The sequence below is a fragment of the Triticum dicoccoides genome, chromosome 3A (assembly GCF_002162155.2).
Source record: "Triticum dicoccoides isolate Atlit2015 ecotype Zavitan chromosome 3A, WEW_v2.0, whole genome shotgun sequence".
NCBI classification, from domain to species: Eukaryota; Viridiplantae; Streptophyta; class Magnoliopsida; order Poales; family Poaceae; genus Triticum; species Triticum dicoccoides.
Window position 1 is genome coordinate 757292300 of NC_041384.1, and position 24788 is coordinate 757317087.

At 47.0% G+C, this 24788-nt stretch overlaps 1 pseudogene; it reads right to left on the bottom strand.

The window, feature by feature from the left end:
• Positions 1 to 1571: 1571 nt before the first annotated feature.
• Positions 1572 to 21397, bottom strand: LOC119273304 (annotated as a pseudogene).
• Between the last annotated feature and the right edge of the window lie 3391 nt (positions 21398 to 24788).

Genomic DNA, 24788 nt, shown 5'->3' on the forward strand with positions numbered 1-24788 from the left:
TGCCAGCAAGGACGCCCACGCCGCCGCGCAACCCGAGCGCCTCCGCTGGGACCTGCAGCGCCGTGCCGCACAACCCGAGCGAGGAGAAATGGCCTTGCCACGCCACCAGCGTCATGTGCGCTTTGCCTCACAATGCGCTCAGGCTTCGGCGAGGAGGAGGGGTGGGTTGGGGTGTATGGCCGGTGGCTAACTTTTGGCTCCCGGGCCGCGGCGTGGATGTGACACCGGAGGGCTGGATGGAGAGCTTGTGTCAAGGTGGGTTCTTAGTTCTGAAACGTGATTTTTTCTAAAAGACGTGGTATTCTCCTTAAAATCAAATAAAGAGCAGTTTTAACATGGTCCCTCTTACCCCCTCTTTTCACATGAGAGGTAAGAGTATAGAATAGATCTTAGCCGTTGATCTCATCAATGAATGGCTTGATTGACTCTTACCTTCTTACCTCACATATAAAAAAAGGAGATAAGAGGGACCATGTTAAAATTTGCCTCAAATAAAAGGCCCTAGATATAGTGCGGTCTATAACATCACTTTTGTTGATGCCAAACAACGTCAAAATATTAAGGTCGGAGGGAAGAGCGGTGGAGGGCCAAACAACACGCGTTGCCTGCGTGTGAGACGGCTGGTGCCCAAGCGCGGGCTGAAGACACCCAAGGCTTGATTCTCGCGATGCAAAAAACGAGATTAAAGAAAGAAGTTAACTAACTCAGGAGGGATTAGCTAGAAAAAGGATTTTCTTAACGAGAAAGCTACAAAAGGATTAAATGCTTGATTATGGCCGTTGCATGCATTTGTTTGCTTCTCCGTATCTACATGCACAATTGCACATGATTGACGGGTTTGGTTCTACATTTCCTTTTCATCTTGACGAAGTTGGATACATGCACAGGATTGATGGCTTTTGTTCCATATTTTTCTTCTTTTATTTTTTTGATTAAAATTTCAATCATGCGTACCCGTTGTAACCCCATCTGTTTGTGTTGACAAAATAATCTCCGGGCGCTGCTGATTTCGGTTTATACGAGTGCATTTTATGTCAGACATTATAATTTTCGTGAATTTTTGTTGTTCACCCGTTGCAATGCACGGACCTTTTTGCTAGTATTAATAAACATCTTATTGTCTAAAAACTCCCAAAGAAAATAGAGCCGCCAAACTATTCCTAGTGTCTCTCGGGTGTACCCCGCGATGAAAAAAGGGTGTCTCTAGCGTAGAGCAGAGAGCGCTAGGGGAGCAAAATACAGAAACGAAGGGTAGAAAAAGTGCAACATAAGAAAGCAAAGGCCTGCCGGCATATCAGCACTCAGACAGAGGCCCTCTAAATCATTCAGCAAAGAAGAAAGCTATAGATCGGAACTCCGAATGGTCCCAATAATTAAAGTTGCAGTCTTGTAAACTCAAAATGACAACTTGGTAATAACATGCATAATCCAGGTTTAACAAGCGATATGGTTGGCCAAGGTCCAGCTACCATCAGCATAAACTTATTACATCAAGTCTATAACCATGTTTAATCGAAGAGGCACATAATACAGGTGCAGTGTGGATATGTTGAGCCAAACTTGGGGTAAAACTACAACATATACAACAGCACAGGTGCATTGGCTGCGCTAGTACCCACCACCTGCATCTGGAATTTGGATACAGACAAAACAACATACTGTCCAAAGGATACTGATAAATAAACGATGGAAATATGCTTAAGCAAAGAATACCTTCAGGGTTGAGGGGAAGGTAGCCTCACAGCCACACACTCGTCATCACTAAAGGGGAGTATTGTAGCCCCATCTGGTAACACCATTCCAGGATGGCGTCGGTAGATCTTGATCTGGTCAGTTGCCTTGGAGCAACCGCACTTGGCACAAGCAACAGGCGTCGCAGTTGCTGCAGTTAGCTTAAATGTTAATTCAATATAATAGAATTTTCGAATATAATGGTATTTACATTAGCGAAAGAAAATAATATGACAGTATCATGACTAGTTATCTGAATAAGTTCAGTTACAAGTCCGGTTTTAGAACTGTGAATGGAACATATCATCATATGAGGAAATGAGCATGGACAAAAGTTTGAGCTGATTACAAATCTTGATTGTTAAGTCATAACAATTCTTCTGTCAAAATTGTGTGCTACATCTTTGAATTCATAAACAAGCTAACCAAGTGGTATGTTACCTACACCTCCATCTTAACCTAATTAACCAGCCAAAAAGACTTTAGAAGTTTGTTCGGTGCAATTACCAATCACATGGAAAATGGTATCTTAGTCCTTGTTGATCCTACTGCCAAAAGTTTGAGAACATAAGTAGTTGGGAGGCGACTGCTGCTATATTCTTAGAGAAATCAGATCAATCGTGTTGATGAGGCAAGCATTTTGATAGTGAATGATACAAGAATATACGATACATGATAGAGTTTGCATCGGCTAGTGGTTACAGGCTGTCATTTTTGGGGATTTATGTTTTAGGGGTAGGATTACTGGGGAGTACGTACTATCAACTAGGTTCAGAAATTTCCTTTCTTTTAAGGTGTTAATAATCTGATACACCATCAAAATGTACCTGGGCCACACTAGTACCTAACACATATGCTGCACTACTGGTACAATCGTCAGCCAACGCACCAAAGTATGATAATCGTAATAAACAAGAACGAGTTAGATAGTATCCATCATGATTTTTTTGGCAGATCTTGAGTTCAAAAAATAATACTAAACACTACTCGTGAAGTTCGTTCCCAATACGAAGCTTGAATTCTGGAATTTAAAATACTTACTGTTTTTAGAATGTTGAAAATAAAGCTCATCAACATGCATTTGTTTTTGCTTCTTAGAAGCACCCCCTTCAAAACATTCTTCTTGAGTGTGCCCCGTTGATTTGGGATAGCCTTCTTTCTCAGGTAATGCATGCCGAAGATTTGTATCCGACATTGCTTGAACCTACAGAAGTTAAGGCAACCCATCAAATTAGTATTTACAAATTCAGCAAATGCATTACAATTGTATTTCTGGCTTCGCCAATCTATTTAGGATATTATAAACTACATCGTATGCCCTTCCATAACTGTAGAATGATAAGCATTGCCCTATGCTCCCCTCTCCTCAAATGTTATTTTTCTTAAATTTTTCACTGCAAATTTGAAATTGAACCTTATAATTAATCTGGACTCCAGGCAAAGAAATACATGAAGAGCCTAGAACTAGTAAATGCAGGTGAGAAATGATCAAATTGACTCTTTATTGAATGTTAACCAAATATAACATTTTCCAAAGATGAACTAACATGGCGAACTTGGCTGTCTCAAAGCCATGTACATTGGCATTGGGAAGAAGTTACCGTTTCCGCAGACAAAACATGGGCTCATGGTCAACACCATGGTGTTGGGAGTTGATTTTATAACCTCAACACCACCTCAATTCGCGTTGAGGAATGAGTACATGACGTTGAGAAAAAGTTAGCATTTCCACAAACAAAACATAGTTCATGGTAAACGCTATGGTATTCTGTGTTGAGCTTTGTAACCTCAATGCAGCTCAACTGGCGTTGAGCACTGAAGCAAAAACTAGGTAGTTGGCTACTACCTAGCCCACCAAGCACAAAGCAAAGCAAAATTCCCGGCGCCAACGTGATTGGAATTGAGGTCACAAACTTCAGCGCCAAGCACCATGCGTTTACCTATGGAGCATTAATTTGGTCGTAAAAGTTTATCTCAAATGACTGGAAACATAATGATTGGCATTGAGCAAAAGGGTTAGTTTGAATTAAATTTTCAGAGAAGAGGGGATCTTTTTGGGTGTGTGTGGAGACACATGGGTTATTTTTTATGCTGAACATTTGAAAGAGATCCAGTTTGTCAATTCTCACTAAATGAAGTGAGTGAATCAATACATTTTTTTTACTCAGTTCTTGAATATTGAAATCCAAGGTGGGAGATGAATGTGTTTACTACTAATACAGATAAATGCCAAAGGATGTTAGTCCTAATATAGAGGTGAGGGAGTGCAAATAAAATGCCTCCCATGAGAATATTAAAAAAAGGTGGAACCAACCATAAGCATTTGCTCTGATCTTTTTGCTTCTTGACGTATTGCCACCAGGGCAGCTGCCGCAGCAGCCGATTCGGCCTCCTTTTTTGTAGCATAGTCTTGCAGACTTCCAAATGTCCGCCCATCTATGGTCACTGTTGACTTGAAGATAGGTTCATGATGTGGACCACTCTGAGTGGTGTTATACAAAGGTAAATCTTTCCTTAGTTCTTGAGCATAATTTCGCAACTACGACTTGTAAGGAAGATGCATTTCTGCAATAGATAAAGTAGTCAGTACCACAAAAATAATATAGAAGAAACAGGTGTGAAAGAACATCATGACCATTTTTAGTGGCAGGAATAAAAACGTGAGAACGACATGATAGACACGAAAAGAAATCAAATCAAGTTTTGGCATGAGGGGCATTTATATAACTACATAGGTAGTAAAGGCCAATCAAGAGATCAGAAAGAACAAAAGAATAATTTTCCATGGTAGCCATTAAGCTATCCATTTCTACTAGACGGTCTCTCAGTAGCTAGCAATCAAAACAGGTTAAACCTTCATTTAACAGTTGACACCACTCTTGAAGCAGGCCCAGATGAAAAGACAAGAAAACTAATTCATCTTGTAATGTGGACATGAACTTCCCGGCAAAAAAATAAATGTGGACATGCACTGCTGCTATTATGCACTTTTTCAATGCTGTTATATTATAGCTGCTGTTATGTTTTTGCGGTGCGTTACAAGTAGTATACGATATCGTGTCTAATCCATTTCGTGGTTTCCTTTGGAATGCAGTGCGCTCTACTCCTAGTAGTGATTGCATGCTGGCGTTCACTTGATCATTGACGACGATATCACTCCTCTTGAATGGGCTCTCCTCCTCCTAATTAAGTCTAAGGGCACCGACTTTCAGAACTCCTTAGTGTCAGTGCATGAAGCTGCGTACTGTTAAGGACATCGTTTCGGCAACGTAACCCACTTTTGTATGTATAGAGTCTGTGCAAGGGCTCGGCAAAGTAACCCACTTGTATGTATAGAGTCTGGATGTAGTTTTAACAAGTCGATCTTGCTGTGATCTTGTAGAGCATGACGAGGCGGATCACGTTGTGGCGTGTGCTTCGGCAGCCGACTGACGAGCAGCACGGCTCATACATCTGGCGCTTGCTGGAGCTCTAGGATATATCTAGGGGGAGGGGAACGTTTGGTTCCTGGGTACATATATATGAAAGAAAGATAACAATTCAACAAAAAGTCAAAATTTTCTGAAAATATTTTTGAAATAAACTTTAACTTTCATTGTACCAGTGAGAAAAGTGGCACAAAAAGAAAATTCCTTTTTGACTTTTCATAAAAGACAAATTTTCGGTCAAAATAGCATGAATAGTGACCTATAATAGCACATAAATTTTGTCTTCTTCGCTGTGAAGTCAACGTTGGTTTTTTGTGTGTGAAATTTGCTATACTAGTGCGCAAGTAAGTCAAGTTTAATTTAAAAATACTTTTGAACTATTTTGAATTTTTTTAAAAAAAAATCATCATATAGGGTGTATATACATGCGAGAGCCAAAGGGTATTTCCCGCGCATCTAGGGCGCATACGTACTCACCTGACAGTAGCTGCGGATGAGCGGAGTGGCGCTCGAACGCTGCCCTGGCGGCGAGCAGCGACGGCGCATGCATGAACAAAACGAGATCTATCTAGGGCGCATACATACTCACCGGTCACTAGTTGCGGAGGTGCGGAGGGGTGCTCCAACGCTGCCCTGGCGGCGAGGTCCTCAAAAGCTGCCCTTGCAGCGAGGTCCTGCGCCTGGATAAGCTTGCGGGACCCGGGCTCCGGGAGCTGAACTCGGCGCCGACGGCGACGGTGGAATGGAACCTTGACGCGTGGTCAGGGCCCTCGCGCCGGTCGGTGTAGGCCGGCGTCGCCCACCGCCGCTCCTAGCACACGTTGTTCAGACGGAGCTTGTACATCGTCGATGGCGTCGCGTAGGAGCGGGCTCGATTGGAGAACGGGGAACGGGGATTGAAGCTGGGCAGGTAAGGGTTTCCTCGAGGCCTCGATCGGATCTGCGTTCCGGCCGGCGTCGTGTGCACTAATTTGTTAGTTTGCCGACAGCTTTCCAGAGGGTGCTGTTAGGGCATGTACAATGGTGCTATCTTATGAGTGTCACGTAGGATAAATGATGAGGTGGAGGAGAGCGAACTCATAAGAAAAGACTTGTCTTCTCTTATTTAAGATAAGACAAGATATGATCTCTTAGCATAATTTGTCTCATCATGTTTTAAGGAATTGCTAGTTATTGAAGATAAGGCTAAGATATAACCCATTGTAGACATATTTTTTTGTCATCTTTAAAATACATGCAAGACTTAAAATAAGACTGTCCTATCAACCAATGTACATGCCCTTAACTGTTGAACGCAGGTTGGGTGCTCTTAATTCCAATTAATGCCGTAAAAATGGAAGACTTTTATTTTTGACGTTTCCCATTTTTAATGCTTTCCTTTTGGCACTTCCAAATACGTATCTCAGAACTGGCTTCCGCATCTTCCCCGTCCAGCCCTATAGTAGTAATTCTAGAATTTCATGATTTTCAATGGACAGGAATATTTTTTGGGATATGGTTCCGCACACGCACCCGTTATGAATAGTATATTCAGAAAAGAAAACTGGAAAATTTTGAAAAGATATCCAAAAAAACTTTTTTTAGCATACATGGTCAACCACTCTACTTGCATATGAAATTTCACAATGAAATGACAACCATTGCATTCAGCGCAAACATGAGAAAATCAAAGTTATGTTTTAGTGTGTAAAATTTCCCCACTCCCTCCTAGGCGCTCGTCTGGGCTGCTCCGGAGGCAAACCCTATCCCCGCAAATCCATCCTCCCCGTGATCCCACCCGTCGGCATCGGCGGTGGTGGTGGTGCCCAACCATTGAAGGCTGCGGGTGCATATGTGGTCAGCGCACCCCGACGGGCCACCCACACGCGGGGGAGTTGCATCAAGTGGGCGGCGCGGGGATTCTTTTCGATGTGGTGGCGCACGGAGGGGAGCGCTTAGAGCAGTAGAAGATGGTCGTGAGCTCACGTCAGTGGTGCTGGCACACGGTGGTCCTTCGGGAGGCGCTAGCTTGTACTTCGGCGACGGCGACGTGGATAGGCTGCGACTGCAATGATGCAGTGGTGCTCGGCCAGGTGATGCTACGTGAGCAGTGTCCGGGCAGTGGCTGCGGTGCGGTGGTGCCATTGGTGACACGAGCGACGCTGTTGTAGTAGACGGAGGCTCCGGCGTGGGAGTTGGAGGCTGCGGCGCGGACCGGATATGGGTCCCTATGGCGCAGTTGCAGCGAGGCTGTCTTCCTGAGTGGCGTGACTAGTTGCTTCTCGCGGTGCCGACGGCCTTGGCCACGCTGGATATGGAGGTCGGGTTGGATTTGCTAGTTCTCGGTCATGCATGAGGTGGAACATGGCCCGCGTTCTCCTCTACCGTGTGGGGTGTCGCTGTTCCATGACATTATGGTCATGATGGTGAGGTGTTGTGGTGGTGGCGGAGCGACCCAACAAGGACAATATCGTCACAATCCGATGGGGAGTGTGGGAGATGTGGGATGTTATGGATGAAAACCCGTCTATCTACCGTCGAAGTTGGCAGCGACGGCGCCAGGGGTGTCGTTCCCCTCCTTGGAAGCGTCACAATGTGTCTTGGCATCCCCCCTCGTTTGGGTTGTTATCTCTAGGTGAAAGCCTATGTCAGTTGCCGGATTGGTGATAGCGGCGTCTTGGCATTGTTACTTTGTTGGGAGCATCATGTGCGGAGACATGCCTTGCAGAATGCGGATTGTGGTTCTTCAGTGCTTGCGCTGGTCCAGACTGATCTTCATGGGCGCTATGTACGCAACTGCCAGTGAGTCCAAGACAATTGCGTTCTCGGGTCTGACTAAGTCTGCTACCCACTTGTCGTCTCCTCTTAGGCATTCAAGAGTGGTTGTTGCCTCGACTGGAAAAGTTTGGTTGAAATTTTTGCTCTTCGAGATGACCGGTGTTGGTCGCGATGTGGCTTGGTGATCTGTTTAGGGTATGCCCTTTGCGTTGTGTTTGCAATAGTTGCAGTGGCTAATCTTTTGATTAGCTTGCATGTGGAGGTTCAACTACACTTGTTGCTCGCATCAAGTTTTAGTCTTTTCTACTTGTCTTTTGCCTTCTATAAAAAGTATGGTACTCCTAAGTGTACTCTCGATAAAAGCTATATTTGAAAACACTGTTTCAAATAATAGTAAAATCATATTGGATTTTCTTCACCACAGAATAACCCGGTTTCATTCCTTCACGAATCTTCATAGTTTAACTAAGTTTTATAACCCCATACTGATCTTACTATTCTTTCAAACAACGTACTCTAAAAATAGTTGTATTTGAAAACAGTGTTTGATAAAACAACGTGCCCCGGGGCCATGCACCCTCGCTGGCATCCTGTCCAGACAGCATATCTGAGCACCAGCTTGCTGGATTCCAGCACGAGCGCAGCTCCTCCTGTCCCCAACCATGAGCCGCCAAGGCCGACACCGGACAATACTGCAACCACGAGCCAGCAGCTACGCCCGCGCTGCCGCCCGAGCCAACCGTCTCCGTTGAGACCAGCAGGTCCCGGTCCGCACAACCTGAGCGAGGAGAAACGGTTCTGCCGCGTGGGCTTCGCCTGGCGACGTGATCAGTCGGCTGCGAGGAGGATGGGCGGGGTGGGGTGTATGGCCGGTGGCTAGGTTTTGGCTCCCAGGCCACTGAAGAGAGACAACACGGGAGGGATGGGCATAGAGCTTGTGTCAAGATGGGTTCTTACTTTTTAGTTCTTAACCGTGATTTCTAAAAACAATGGCGTCTCACTAGAGTAGTGCAGAGAGCGCTAGGGGTGCAAAATACAGAAATAAATGGCAGAAAACGTGCAACATGAGAGAGCATAGGACGGCCGGCATTTCTGCACTCCAAACCATTCAGCAAGGAAGAAAGTTATAGATCAGAAGTCCGAATGGTCCCAATAAATAAATTGCAGTCTGACAAACTCAAAGTGACAACTTGGCAACAACATGTATAATCCAGGTTTAGCTAGCGAGATGGTTGGCCAAGGTCCAAGTACCATCAGCATAAACTTATTACATCAAGTCTATAACGATGCTGAATCGAACAGGCACATAATACAGCTGCAGTGTGGATATGTTGAGCCAAACTTGGGGTAAAACTACAACATACAACAGCACAGGTGCATTGGCTGTGCTAGCATCCACCATCTGCATCTGGAATTTAGACACAGAGAGAAAACAACAACTTACTTGTGCAGCGAGCAGAGAGCAATGGATACTGATAAATAAACGATGGGAATATGCTTAAGCAAAGAATACCTTCACGGTTGAGGGGAGGGTAGCCTCACAGCCACCCAATCATCGTCGCTAAAGGGGAGTATGGTCGCCCCATCTGGTAACACCATTTCAGGATGGCGTCGGTAGACCTTGATCCTGTCAGTTGACTTCGAGCAACCGCATTTGGCACAAGCAACATGTGCCACAGTTGCTGCTGCCGCCGCCTCAGCGCTTGGTTCTGTACCCATATGAGTGGATGGATGTAAATATCAAGATAAATACAACAAAATCATCGATGTCGAGTACATGCAGATGTAAACTCCTCTAAGCATAACAAGGTTGAGAAAATAATAGTTAGGGAGGCGACTGGTGCTATGCTTAGAGAAATCAGATCAATCTTGTTAATGAGTCTAGCATTTTCATACTGACTGATATATGATTCATGATAGAGTATGCATAGGCTAGTCGTAACATATGCTCTAGTGTCCGGATTACTCGGGAGTTCAATCAACTAGCTAGGTTCAGAAATTTCCTTTGTTTTAAGGTGTTAATAATCTGATACACCATCAAATTGTACCTGAGCGACACTGGTACCTAACACATGCTGCACTACTGGTACACCAGTCAGCCAGCTAATCGAAGTATGACAATCGTAATGAATAAGAACGAGCTAAATAATATCCATATCACATTTTCTTGGCAGATACTGAGTACAGAAAATGATACAAAAAACTACTTGTGAAGTTCGCTCCCAATATTAATTAACCTTGATTTCTGGAATTTAAATTACTTACTGTTTTGGGAATTTTGAAAATCAAGCTCAGCAACATGCATCTTTTTTTGCTTCTTAGAAGGCTCCCCTTGAAAACATTCTTGTGTAATGTGCACAGTTGATTTGGGAGAGCCTTTTTTCTCAGGTAATACAAGTCGAGCATTTGTATGCACTATTTCATGAACCTACAATATAGTATTTACAAATTAAGAAAATACCTTACATAAGTATTTTTGACTTCGCACAGCTATTTAGGATATTATAAACTATAGCATATGCTCTTCCGTAACTATAGAATGATAAGTATTGTCCTGTGTTCCCCCTAAAACCAGGTGTTTTCTTAAAATTTTCACTACGAATGTGCAACTGAACCTTATAATTAATCTGGATTCCAGGCAAAGAAATACATGAATTGAGCCAGCTACAACATGTAAAGCAGTCTGTTAGATGACAATTGCAAAATTTAGCACATAGTCAAAAAAATCAGAAGTATAGTATATCCCTTTCAAATCTTTCTATGCATCAATTTTTCCACAGAATTCAATATAAAAGTCATTTCATTAGTACACCAATTTAACTGTTTCCGCAGATAGTAAATGCAGGCCGGTAATGAACAAATTGACCCTTTATCAAATGTTCAGCCAAAAATAACCTTTGTTCAAAATTTTAACCAAATCCTAACGCTTTTTCCTTGTTCGAACCAACATGGCATTGAACTTGGCTATCTCAAAGCCATGTATCTTGGCGTTGAGCACTGATACATGGCACTGGGGAAAAGTTAGTATTTCCTCAAACAAATGACAGTTCGTGGTCAACGCCATGGCCTTTGGCCATGAGCTTTGTAACCTTGACGAATTGGCATTGAGCACTGAATACGTGGAGTTGAGAAAAAATGTTAGCATTTCTATAGACAAAACAATATTTCATGGTCAACGTCATACTATTATGTGTTGACCTTTGTGATGGGGAACGTTGCAGAAAACAAAAACTTTCCTACGGTTTCACCAAGATCCATCTATGAGTTCATCTAGCAACGAGTGATCGGATTGCATCTACATGTCTTTGTAGATTACGCGTAGAAGCGTTCAAAGAACGGGGATGAGGAAGTCGTACTCGACGTGATCCAAATCACCGGAGATCCTAGCGCCGAACGGACGGCACCTCCGTGTTCAACACACGTACGGTCAGCGTGACGTCTCCTCCTTCTTGATCCAGCAAGGGGGGAGGACAGGTTGATGAAGATCCAGCAGCACGACAACGTGGTGGTGGATGCAGGGGTCACCGCAGCAGGGCTTCACCATTCTACTGCGAGAGGGAGAGGTGTAGCAGGGGAGAGGGAGGCGCCAAGACTCAAGGGTTCTGCTGCCCCCTCCCTCCCCCCCTTTTATATAGGCCCCCTAGGGGGTGCGCCGGCCCTAGGAGATGGGATCTCCTAGGGGGGCGGCGGCCAAGGGGTGGAGTGCCCCCAAGCCAGGTGGGGCGCCCCCCACCCTAGGGTTCCCAACCCTAGGTGCATGGGGTGGGCCAAGGGGGGCGCACCAGCCAACTATGGGCTGGTTCCCCTCCCCACTTTGGCCCATGGGGCCCTCCGGGATGGGTGGCCCCACCCGGTGGACCCCCGGGACCCTTTCGGTGGTGCCGGTACAATACCGGTGACCCTCGAAACTCTTCCGATGGCCGAAACTGCACTTCCTATATATAATTCTTCACCTCCGGACCATTCCAGAACTCCTCGTGACGTCCGGGATCTTATCTGGGACTCCGAACAACTTTCGGGTTACTGCATATTATATCTCTACAACCCTAGCGTCACCGAACCTTAAGTGTGTAGACCCTACGGGTTCGGGAGACATGTAGACATGACCGAGATGGCTCTCCGGTCAATAACCAACAGCGGGATCTAGATACCCATGTTGGCTCCCACATGCTCCTCGATGATCTCATCGGATGAACCACGATGTCGAGGATTCAAGCAACCCCGTATACAATTCCCTTTGTCAATCGATACGTTACTTCTTGCCCGAGATTCGATCGTCGGTATCTCAATACCTCGTTCAATCTCGTTACCGGCAAGTCACTTTACTCATACCGTAATGCATGATCCCGTGACCAGACACTTGGTCACTTTGAGCTCATTATGATGATGCATTACCGAGTGGGCCCAGAGATACCTCTTCGTCATACGGAGTGACAAATCCCAGTCTTGATCCGTGTCAACCCAACAGACACTTTCGGAGATACCCGTAGTATACCTTTATAGTCACCTAGTTACGTTGTGACGTTTGGTACACCCAAAGCACTCCTACGGCATCCGGGAGTTACACGATCTCATGGTCTAAGGAAAAGATACTTGACATTGGAAAAACTCTAGCAAACGAACTATACGATCTTGTGCTAAGTTTAGGATTGGGTCTTGCCCATCACATCATTCTCCTAATGATGTGATCTCGTTATCAATGACATCCAATGTCCATAGTCAGGAAACCATGACTATCTGTTGATCAACGAGCTAGTCAACTAGAGGCTTACTAGGGACATGTTGGTGTCTATGTATTCACACATGTATTACGCATGAATAAAAGACAATTATCATGAATAAGGAAATATAATAATAATCCTTTTATTATTGCCTCTAGGGCATATTTTCAACAGTCTCCCACTTGCACTAGAGTCAATAATCTAGTTACATTGTGATGAATCGAACACCCATGGAATTCTGATGTTGATCATGTTTTGCTCTAGGGAGAGGTTTAGTCAACGGATCTGCTACATTCAGGTCCGTATGTACTTTACAAATATCTATGTCTCCATCTTGAACATTTTTACGAATGGAGTTGAAGCGACGCTTGATGTGCCTGGTCTTCTTGTGAAATCTGGGCTCCTTGGCAAGTGCAATAGCTCCAGTGTTGTCACAGAAGAGTTTGATCGGCCCCGACGCATTGGGTATGACTCCTAGGTCGGTGATGAACTCCTTCATCCAAATTGCTTCATGCGCTGCCTCCGAGGCTGCCATGTACTCCGCTTCACATGTAGATCCCGCCATGACGCTCTGCTTGCAACTGCACCAGCTTACTGCCCCACCATTCAAAATATACACGTATCCGGTTTGTGACTTAGAGTCATCCAGATCTGTGTCGAAGCTAGTGTCGACGTAACCCTTTACGATGAGCTCTTCGTCACCTCCATAAACGAGAAACATTTCCTTAGTCCTTCTCAGGTACTTCAGGATATTCTTGACCGCTGTCCAGTGTTCCTTGCCGGGATTACTTTGGTACCTACCTACCAAACTTACGGCAAGGTTTACATCAGGTCTGGTACACAGCATGGCATACATAATAGAACCTATGGCTGAGGCATAGGGGATGAAACTCATCTCTTCTATATCTTCTGCCGTGGTCGGACATTGAGCTGAGCTCAATTTCACACCTTGCAACACATGCAAGAACCCCTTCTTAGACTGATCCATATTGAACTTCTTCAATATCTTATCAAGGTATGTGCTTTGTGAAAGACCTATGAGGCGTCTTGATCTATCTCTATAGATCTTGATGCCTAATATATAAGCAGCTTCTCCAAGGTCCTTCATTGAAAAACTCTTATTCAAGTAGGCCTTAATGCTGTCCAAAAGCTCTATATCATTTCCCATCAAAAGTATGTCATCTACATATAATATGAGAAATGCTACAGAGCTCCCACTCACTTTCTTGTAAACGCAGGCTTCTCCATAAGTCTGCATAAACCCAAACGCTTTGATCATCTCATCAAAGCGAATGTTCCAACTCCGAGATGCTTGCACCAGCCCATAAATCGAGCGTTGGAGCTTGCACACCTTGTCAACATTCTTAGGATCGACAAAACCTTCTGGTTGTATCATATACAATTCTTCCTTAAGGAAACCATTAAGGAATGCCATTTTGACGTCCATTTGCCATATCTCATAATCATAGAATGCGGCAATTGCTAACATGATTCGGACGGACTTCAGCTTCGCTACCGGTGAGAAAGTCTCATCGTAGTCAACCCCTTGAACTTGTCGATAACCCTTAGCGACAAGCCGAGCTTTATAGATGGTCACATTACCATCCGCGTCTATCTTCTTCTTAAAGATCCATTTATTTTCTATTGCTTGCCGCTCAACGAGCAAGTCAGTCAAAGTCCATACTTCATTTTCATACATGGATCCTATCTCGGATTTCATGGCTTCCAGCCATTTGTCGGAATCCGGGCCCGCCATCGCTTCTTCATAGTTCGAAGGTTCACCGTTGTCTAACAACATGATTTCCAAGACAGGGTTGCCGTACCACTTTGGTGCGGAACGTGTCCTTGTGTACCTATGAAGTTCAGTAGCAAATTGATCTGAAATTTCATGATCATCATCATTAACTTCCTCTCTAGTTGGTACAGGCACCTTAGGAACATTTTCTTGAGTTGCGCCATTTTCCGGTTCAAGAGGTAATACTTCATCAAGTTCTACTTTTCTCCCACTTACTTCTTTCGAGAGAAACTCCTTCTCTAGAAAGGATCCATTCTTGGCAACAAAGATCTTGCCTTCGGATCTGAGGTAGAAGTTATACCCAATAGTTTCTTTAGGGTATCCTATGAAGAGGCATTTTTCCGACTTGGGTTCGAGCTTTTTAGGTTGAACTTTCTTGACATAAGCATCGCATCCCCAAAATTTTAGAAACGACAGCTTAGGTTTCTTCCCAAACCATAACTCATACGGTGTCGTCTCAACGGATTTTGACGGAGCCCTGTTTAAAGTGAATGCGGCAGTCTCTAAAGCATAGCCCCAAAAAGATAGCGGTAAATCGGTAAGAGACATCATAGATCGCACCATATCTAATAGAGTGCGATTACGACGTTCGGACACACCATAACGCTGAGGTGTTCCAGACGGTGTGAGTTGTGAAACTATTCCACATTTTCTTAAGTGTGTGCCAAATTCATGACTCAAGTATTCTCCTTCACGATCTGATCGCAGGAACTTGATTTTCCTGTCACGTTGATTCTCAACCTCACTCTGAAATTCCTTGAACCTTTCAAAGGTCTCAGACTTGTGTTTCATTAAGTAGACATACCCATATCTACTCAAGTCATCAGTGAGGGTGAGAACATAACGATAACCACCGCGAGCCTCAACACTCATTGGACCGCACACATCAGTATGTATGATTTCCAATAAGTTGGTTGCTCGCTCTATTGTTCCTGAGAACGGAGTCTTGGTCATTTTACCCATGAGGCATGGTTCGCATGTGTCAAATGATTCGTAATCAAGAGACTCTAAAAGTCCATCTGCATGGAGCTTCTTCATGCGTTTGACACCTATGTGACCAAGGCGGCAGTGCCACAAGTATGTGGGACTATCATTATCAACCTTACATCTTTTCGTACTCACACTATGAATATGTGTAGCATTACGCTCGAGATTCATTAAGAATAAACCATTCACCATCGGAGCATGACCATAAAACATATCTCTCATATAAATAGAACAACCATTATTCTCGGATTTAAATGAGTAGCCATCTCGTATTAAACGAGATCCTGATACAATGTTCATGCTCAAACTTGGCACTAAATAACAATTATTGAGGTTCAAAACTAATCCCGTAGGTAAATGTAGAGGCAGCGTGCCGATGGCGATCACATCGATCTTGGAACCATTCCTGACGCGCATTGTCACCTCGTCCTTCGCCAGTCTCCGTTTATTCCGCAGCTCCTGCTTTGAGTTACAAATGTGAGCAACTGCACCGGTATCAAATACCCAGGAGCTACTACGAGTACTGGTAAAGTACACATCAATTACATGTATATCACATATACCTTTCGTTTTGCCGGCCTTCTTGTCCGCTAAGTATTTGGGGCAGTTCCGCTTCCAGTGACCACTTTCCTTGCAATAAAAGACTCGGTCTCGGGCTTGGGTCCATTCTTTGGCTTCTTCCCGGCAGCTTGCTTGCCGGGCGCGGCAACTCCCTTGCCGTCCTTCTTGAAGTTTTTCTTACCCTTGCCTTTTTTGAACTTAGTGGTTTTATTCACCATCAACACTTGATGTTCCTTTTTGACTTCTAGCTCTGCCGATTTCAGCATTGCAAATACTTCGGGAATGGTCTTTTCCATCCCCTGCATATTGAAGTTCATCACAAAGCTCTTGTAGCTCGGTGGAAGCGACTGAAGGATTCTGTCAATGACCGTGTCATCCGGGAGATTAACTCCCAGCTGAGTCAAGCGGTTATGTAACCCTGACATAGTGAGTATGTGCTCACTGACAGAACTATTTTCCTCCATCTTACAGCTGAAGAACTTGTCGGAGACTTCATATCTCTCGACCCGGGCATGAGCTTGAAAAACCATTTTCAGCTCTTCGAACATCTCATATGCTCCGTGTCTCTCAAAACGCTTTTGGAGCCCCGGTTCTAAGCTGTAAAGCATGCCGCACTGAACGAGGGAGTAATCATCGGTACGTGTCTGCCAAGCGTTCATAACGTCTTGTTCTGCAGGGAGAACAGGTGCTTCACCTAGCGGTGCTTGTAGGACATAATCTTTCTTGGCAGCTATGAGGATGATCCTCAGGTTCCGGACCCAGTCCGTATAGTTGCTGCCATCGTCTTTCAGCTTGGTTTTCTCTAGGAACGCGTTGAAGTTGAGGACAACGTTGGTCATTTGATCTACAATACATGTTGTAAAGATTTTAGACTAAGTTCATGATAATTAAGTTCATCTAAATCAAATTATTCAATGAACTCCCACTTAGATAGACATCCCTCCAGTCATCTAAGTATAACATGATCCGAGTTAACTAGGCCGTGTCCGATCATCACGTGAGACGGACTAGTCAACATCGGTGAACATCTTCATGTTGATCGTATCTTCTATACGACTCATGCTCGACCTTTCGGTCTTCTGTGTTCCGAGGCCATGTCTGTACATGCTAGGCTCGTCAAGTCGACCTAAGTGTTTGCATGTGTAAATCTGTCTCACACCCGTTGTATGTGAACGTTGGAATCTATCACACCCGATCATCATGTGGTGCTTCGAAACAACAAACTATCGCAACGGTGCACAGTTAGGAGGAACACTTTCTTGAAATTATTATGAGGGATCATCTTATTTACTACCGTCGTTCTAAGTAAACAAGATGCAAAAACATGATAAACATCACATGCAATCAAATAATAATAGTGACATGATATGGCCAATATCACATAGCTCCTTTGATCTCCATCTTGGGGCTCCATGATCATCTTGTCACCGGCATGACACCATGATCTCCATCATCGTGTCTCCATGAAGTTGCACACCAACTATTACTTCTACTACTATGGCTAACACGTTTAGCAATAAAGTAAAGTAATTTACATGGCGTTTCTCAATGACACGCAGGTCATACAAAAAAAAGACAACTCCTATGGCTCCTGCCGGTTGTCATACTCATAGACATGCAAGTCGTAATTCCTATTACAATAGCATGAACATCTCATACATCACATATATATCATTCATCATTCATCACAACTTTGGCCATATCACATCACAAAACACTTGCTGCAAAAATAAGTTAGACGTCCTCTAATTGTTGCTGCAAGTTTTACGTGGCTGCAATAGGGTTCTAGCAAGAACGTTTTCTTACCTACGTGAAAGCCACAACGTGATTTGTCAACTTCTATTTACCCTTCATAAGGACCCTTTTCATCGAATCCGCTCCAACTAATGTGGGAGAGACAAACACCGCCAGCCACCTTATGCAACTAGTGCATGTCAGTCGGTGGAACCGGTCTCACGTAAGCGTACGTGTAAGGTTGGTCCGGGCCGCTTCATCCCAAAATATTGCTGAAGCAAAATAAGAGTAGTAGCGGCAAGAAAGTTGACAACATCTACGCCCACAACAAATTGTGTTCTACTCGTGCAAAGAGAACTACGCATAGACCTAACTCTGATACCACTGATGGGGAACGTTGCAGAAAACAAAAAAATTTCTAAGGTTTCACCAAGATCCATCTATGAGTTCATCTAGCAACGAGTGATCGGATTGCATCTACATACCTTTGTAGATCACGCGCAGAAGCGTTCAAAGAACGGGGATGAGGAAGTCGTACTCGACGTGATCCAAATCACTGGAGATCCTAGCGCCGAACGGACGGCACCTCCGTGTTCAACACACGTACGGTCAGCGTGACGTCTCCTCCTTCTTGATCCAGCAAGGGGGGAGGAGAGGTTGATGAAGATTCAGTAGCACGACGGCGTGGTGGTGGATGCAGGGGTCACCGTAGCAGGGCTTCGCCGTTCTACTACGAGAGGGAGAGGTGTAGCAGGGGAGAGGGAGGCGCCAAGACTCAAGGGTGCGGCTGCCCCCTCCCTCCCCCCTTTTATATAGGCCCCCTAGGGGGTGCGCCGGCCCTAGGAGATGGGATCTCCTAGGGGGGCGGCGGCCAAGGGGTGGAGTGCCCCCCAAGCCAGGTGGTGCGCCCCCCCACCCTAGGGTTCCCAACCCTAGGCGCATGGGGTGGGCCAAGGGGGGCGCACCAGCCCACTATGGGCTGGTTCCCCTCCCCACTTTGGCCCATGGGGCCCTCCGGGATGGGTGGCCCCACCCGGTGGACCCTCGGGACCCTTCCGGTGGTCCCGGTACAATACCGGTGACCCCCGAAACTCTCCCGATGGCCGGAACTGCACTTCCTATATATAATTCTTCACCTCCGGACCATTCCGGAACTCCTCGTGACGTCCGGGATCTCATCGGACTCCGAACAACTTTCGGGTTACTGCATATTATATCTCTACAACCCTAGCGTCACCGAACCTTAAGTGTGTAGACCCTACGGGTTCGGGAGACATGTAGACATGACCGAGATGGCTCTCCGGTCAATAACCAACAGCGGGATCTGGATACCCATGTTGGCTCCCACATGCTCCTCGATGATCTCATTGGATGAACCACGATGTCGAGGATTCAAGCAACCCCGTATACAATTCCCTTTGTCAATTGATATGTTACTTGCCTGAGATTCGATCGTCGGTATCCCAATACCTCGTTCAATCTCGTTACCGGCAAGTCACTTTACTCATACCGTAATGCATGATCCCGTGACCAGACACTTGGTCACTTTGAGCTCATTATGATGATGCATTACCGAGTGGGCCCAGAGATACCTCTTCGTCATACGGAGTGACAAATCCCAGTCTTGATCCGTGTCAACCCAACAGACACTTTCGGAGATACCCGTAGTATACCTTTATAGTCACCCAGTTACGTTGTGACGTTTGGTACACCCAAAGCACTCCTACGGCATCCGGGAGTTACACGATCTCATGGTCTAAGGAAAAGATACTTGACATTGGAAAAACTCTAGCAAACGAACTATACGATCTTGTGCTAAGTTTAGGATTGGGTCTTGTCCATCACATCATTCTCCTAATGATGTGATCTCGTTATCAATGACATCCAATGTCCATAGTCAGGAAACCATGACTATTTGTTGATCAACGAGCTAGTCAACTAGAGGCTTACTATGGACATGTTGGTGTCTATGTATTCACACATGTATTACGATTTCCGGATAACACAATTATAGCATGAATAAAAGACAATTATCATGAACAAGGAAATATAATAATAATCCTTTTATTATTGCCTCTAGGGCATATTTCCAACACTTTGTAACCTCAACACCACCTCAATTGGTGTCTCGCATTGAAGCAAAAACTAGTTAGTTTGCTATTAGCTAGCTTGGATGCATAATTTCTTGACAAGCTCACTGCCTAGCTAGCTTGCCCAATGCAAAGCTAAGAAATATTGTTGGTGCCAACGTGAATGGCATTGAGGTCCCAAAAGTCAGCGCCAGGCACCGAGGCGTTGACCTGTGAAACACTGTTTTGGACCGAAAAATGGTAACGGGAAACATGGTGCTAATCTAGCCAATTTCAACAGCTGAGCAAAAGTGTTGGTTTTGGTTAAATTTTGAGACAAGGGGTTTTATTTCTTTGGAAGGACATGGGTAGTTTTTGCGCTGAACATATGATAGTCAAATTTGTCAACCCTCACTAGATGAAGTCGGTGAATCAATTCAGTTTTTATTTTCTTCAATATTGAAATCCGATATGGGAGATGAACACGTCTACTAATACATATAAGTTGTGAAGGATGTTAGTGCTTATTATATAATCCCTCGTAAATTAATATAAGAGTGTTTAGATCATTATTTAGTATTCTAAACGCTCTTATATTAGTTTACGGAGGGACTATAATATATAGGTGAGGCCGTGCAAGTCTAGACCATCCCATAATAAGAATCAAAAAATATATAGGTGAAACCAACCAGTAGCATTTTCTCCAGTGGTTTTGCTTGGTCAGCTAATGCCATTAGGGCAGCTGCCGCAGCAGCCGATTCTGCCTTCTTTTTTGTATTGTAGTCTTTCGGACTTTCAAAAGTGCGGCCATCTATGGTGACTGTTGACCTGAACATTGGCAGGTGAAGTGGACCACTCTGAATGGTGTGATACAACGGTAAATCTTTCTGTCTCTTCTGAGCATAATCTTGCAACTGACACTTGTAAGGAACTTGTGTTTCTGCAGTACAGAGAATAGTGAGTGCGAAAGAACATCAAGAACCATTTTAGTGACAAGATTGCCAATAAGAAGCTTCACAATAGCATGAGAGATGGAAAAAATATCAACTCAATTTTAGGGACGAGGACCATTTGTCTCATGCTGTCTTACTATGCTCCCCACCATTGAAGTGGTGGTCTGCAAGCGCTGAAGATTTTTCGGATCTCCATGGCTCCATCTCCTGAGTGTGGCGTAGATTTTGTAGTGTTAACATGTTGTCTTCCTGTCATCTCGGCGAGCACGACGAGGCCCTTGGGCGTCTGCTTCGGCAGCGCGGCATGGGAGGAGAGCCAGTACATGCGGTGGAGAGGACTGAGGAGGAGCCCTAGAATCTAGAACAAAATCGGATCTACTGTAGTTAGCTAGGGCGCGCGCATACATAGACACTCACCGGGCAGTAGCTGCGGAGGGGCTTCCCAGCCGGCGAGGTCCTCGAAGGCTGCCCTGGCGGCCAGATCCCGCACCTGCTTGCGCGTGCGGGGCCTGGGTGCCGCCGGCGAGCGAAACACGGCGGGGCCGACGGCCACGGTGGCATGGAAAGTCGGCGCGTGGTCCGGGCCCTCGCGCCGGTCGGCGTAGGCCGGCGCCGGCCACCGCAGCTTTTGGCACAGGTTATGCAGCTTCGAAGTGAACATCGCCGCTGGGCTCGAGGGAGATTCGGTCGGAAAGGGAAGGGAAAGAGGGGTCGGAATGGTTTCCTCGGGGCGGAGAGGCCTCGATCTGATCTGCGCAGGGTGTGGCCGGCCGGCGTGGTGTGCGTTAATTGCACGCGCCCGTTTCTTCCTTTTTTGTTTGGAAGCTTGCGGGCTGTTGAGCACAGCTGGGACGCGGTCAATTAGGAGCTTGGCTGGCCAGTCTGGTGGAAGCTTGTATCGTTCTGCCCAAATTGCGCTAGACAGGAAGAGCATTAGGTTTTCATTAGCCCCCAGAAAATAACGGCAAAAAGGTAACTAGCTTTTTTTACAGCAAAAATGTAACTCCTTGACATACACTTTTGCCCCGCTATATAGATATATCAACCACCCGATACACCTGAGAATCCATTGCTGGGGCAGACATCACAAGCACGCCCAAAACAAAATAAAAAGGAAAGAAAAAGAAAATAATGACAACAGAGCCGGATCGACGAAAACAATGATGATCCGCAGCCGCTATGCCCTCTGGAGATTTCCATTGCACTCCTAGCACTTTGGACCACCGCATACCAAGCAACACCTTCAGGAAGGAACGCGACGATGACGACGCTGCTGCCCGGACTGGTCCTTGGATTTCCCACGGTACGCGGAGAGGCATGGGTGAGGGGGATACCCAACGCCCTTTAGGAAGGAATGATAGCACCCACGGGCGCCACTGCGTCTGTGCAAGCCAAGCCGGCAGGGATTTTTCTCGTCCGCCACACACCCACCACCCCGACCGATCTGTCGTGCTCCACCACACTTGCCGCCCACCAACATGCGCCACCACGGTCTTGGAGCCACCACCGCCATCTCACGATGGAGTCCGAAGCGGGACCGATGGGTCCGAGAGGGAGCAGCCGGGAACGAGGAGTGGCAGCGTCAGCAGCTACGCGGGAGGGGACAACCTCCACCGCCATCGGCGGTCGCAGACCGAACGCAGCAAGAGGAGCAAACCAGGCACATAGGCCCGGCCGAGCTCGAAATGGCTCATGAAGCCCCCGTTGCCGTGTTGCAATGGGCGCGCCCCCGTCTCCGCAACCCCCTGCACGAGCCGCACCTCCGTCCGCCGAAGCCATCGCAGGCGGAGCCGAGCCGGGCCCGCACAGATCTAGTCCGCCATCAAGTGACCGTGCCACCACCTCCACACCACACGGATCTGCGCCGCCCGAGGGACCACGCCACCACCAGAACCATCGTCGCCCGATGAGAACCATCGCGCGCCCGCGACGGGAAGACCCATCTGCAGCCGCCAGGAGCCCGAAGCCAGACCCCAGATGCTGGGAGCCCGAAGCCGGATCCAACTGCCACGGCGAGGTGTGCTCCACCGCGCAGCCGTCCACTTATCACCACGCCCGCCAGGAGGCCGTGCGCCGCCACCCCGTGGCGCCCCGCGCCCGCACCCAAAGAAGAGGCATGCGCCACCCCATTGCGTTGGAGGAAGATCGAGCCCCGCCGTCGCGGGCGTCGGTTGGGCTTCGTCGGCCGCGCCCCCTAGCGGCGGCGAGGGAGGAGGGAGGAGGAGGGGAGGCTCGTGGCCGGAGGATATGGTGCCCTCCCCGGCCACCTCCCGGGTGGCGGTGCGGGAGGGTAGGGTTTCGGTCTCGGTTCTTAGAAAGCCCCAAGCCAGAAACAGGGACTTTCATTACCCAAAGGCCTGCTAGTAAGCAAAAATGTAACTAGCTTTTAGTAGTTAACTAAATATTTTATGTTCTTTCTTGAAACCCGCTTTCGCGCTGGCTTTATGTATAAAGCAACAAGCAAAAAGAAATACACGGTCAAACAATACAAGATGATGAGGTAGCCCTCAGACAATGCCGATCCCAGGATAACCAGACCACGTAAGAAGCACGCGACTATGCTATTAGAGATAGCACAAGATGAACTGACTACAACGCCACACTACATCCTATATAACACCTAAGCTCCATGACAATGCCTCGAGGAGGGAAAACGGTGCTAATCGTCGCCGCTGCCAAGTCCACAATGGACAAAGGCTTTCACCCGAAACCCCTAAATGGAGAGGAGAACCACGATGATTTCTTCAAAAAGATACCGACGCCTATGAGTGTTGCCGTTGTCAGCGACCAAGCGTGCAGCTTCACCTGGTAGCTACCTTGAGTAGCCATGAGGTCTTCAGGACAAGCGCGACGAGGTCATTACTCCAAATCTGAATCAGGGTGACGCCACTACCGTGACAGAGAATGCACCTGAGCCATCCGTCGCTCCACCTATCGCCGCCCACACAACCAAGAGGGAAGGCCATCACCGCCACCATGGTGCCCGCCGGGGATCCAACCATGTGGACCAGCATTATGGTCCGCCGCCCCGACATCCATGTCCGAGACACCACCACCCATCCACGTCACACTGCACCCACCACGATTGAAGAGGTAAAAGGCGTCTAATTGGACTCCTAGCCTGGCATCAGCCATGGAGCCTAGGTGAATCCTCCATGGCATGAGGCCCTCACGGTCGCGTCTCCAGCTAGTCCAGGTGGACCGAGGGAGGCACAACCACCTAACTAGCAACGACCATCACCAAGCACGCTCGCACGCCATGCCTATGGTCTTCGACATCGATCTGCCTGATGGAGTAGTGGAGTCCCAACGACCACCGCACCCATGAGGAGACGGAACTCATCGCCCACAGGAACCACTTGAACCGAACCCACCGTCGCCTACCCGGAGCGGGAGCTCCGACCCACCTTAGGGCCCAATCCGATATGCCCGAGCACGAGCCCCAGTTCTTGGCCATCCCACCACGCGAGTATCCCATGCTGCTGGCTTGGACCGAGGAGAAGGGATGGGCCAAAACCACCGCCGCCCTATGCCGCCTACGGTGCACGACCAACAAAGAGCGTCGCTGCCCCCATAGACCCGCTCCGCCTGCGTCCTAGTCAAGCACGCCACCATAACAACCCACCACCGAACACACCGTACCAAGGCACAGCACCACGCTGCACCACCACTAGCAACCAAGAGTACCAAAGATGGCCCGCGCCTCTGACGAACAACCGACCAGACGAGCTTCCCACACTAGATTGGACCGGTGGATCCACCGACGTCTCTCGAGAACGCCCTGCCACCACAGCCCCACATCTAGTCCTCATGCACCACGGGCAGAACCCCATGCCACCGGCAAGTTTCTCAGGCGCCGCCATTGAGTTTCTGTAGGCACGTCGCTGGCCATCTCCCTTGCCGACAACGGACAGCAGCGCGCCAGACCAAGCAGCCCCGCCGTCGCAGAACGTCGCCACCACCGCGTAGCCACACCCGCCAGTCGCCTAGCCACATCACCAGCATGCCTGCACGGATTCCCCCCGAGCAGCCCTACACGAGCTACGCGCCGC